Below are 868 nucleotides of genomic sequence, written 5' to 3' on the forward strand. Positions count from 1 at the left end.
TAGGGGCGGCACGCGTCAGAGCCACGGTCACGGCCCTGCGGGGGTGCCCCTGGGTGGGGCGGGGGGCCAAGGGCCTGAAGCCGGGACACTGGGCAAAGACCTGGGTTCTTAAAAGAAAACTCCCACTGATGGAATGTTTTGAAACAAGAGAAATACAAGCCATAGGGTTTTAGGGGAAATTTTAAATACTGCATACTTTAACCAAAGCAAGTTTAATCTAAGAAAAAATGGGTATCATCTGGAATGAAACGATTTGCACTTGGAGCTATGACCTAGCTTTCTCTCACCAAAACGCACGTCTTTAGGACGGGATCAGAAGGGATGTCACTGCTGGGATGAGCCGCCTGCCATCCCTAAGACACTGCTTCATTCAGAGTGTCGGCTCCAGGGCCTCCGAAAGCACTGATGGTATTCCCAACCATCACCGTGTTAATCCTCTGGGACTCTGACTTCTAACTCAGGACTCTGTGACTCTTTCACTCCGAAGGACATCTAAGGAGCCCTCGCTGGGGGCTCCAGTCTGAGGCCCCACACCTAGTCCAGGGGCGCCTGGAGCCCCAGATGCTGCTTGTAGGGAGCGGCATTTCAGATGATCAGCGCTGCTTCATAGGAACGTACCCCCGGAAAACGGGAGGGTACGAGGGGTGACCCTTCAGAGACATCCCGCCCGAGATGGCCTGAGCCCCACGGCCCAGGCTGATGGCTCCGCCTTGAAGACCCACGCGAGCCGGACGCGACCCCACCAAGGTGACCGTATGGTCAGCTTACCTCTCGCTTCGCCACCCAGGTCCAGCACGGCCGTGCCCGCTGCCTCGTGGGCGCCCCCCGCCGCTGCCTGGCTGGCAAGAATGTATCCGTTGGCAGAGCT

This window comes from Bison bison, unplaced genomic scaffold (assembly GCF_000754665.1).
Source record: "Bison bison bison isolate TAMUID 2011002044 unplaced genomic scaffold, Bison_UMD1.0 scf7180017864223, whole genome shotgun sequence".
NCBI lineage: Eukaryota > Metazoa > Chordata > Mammalia > Artiodactyla > Bovidae > Bison > Bison bison.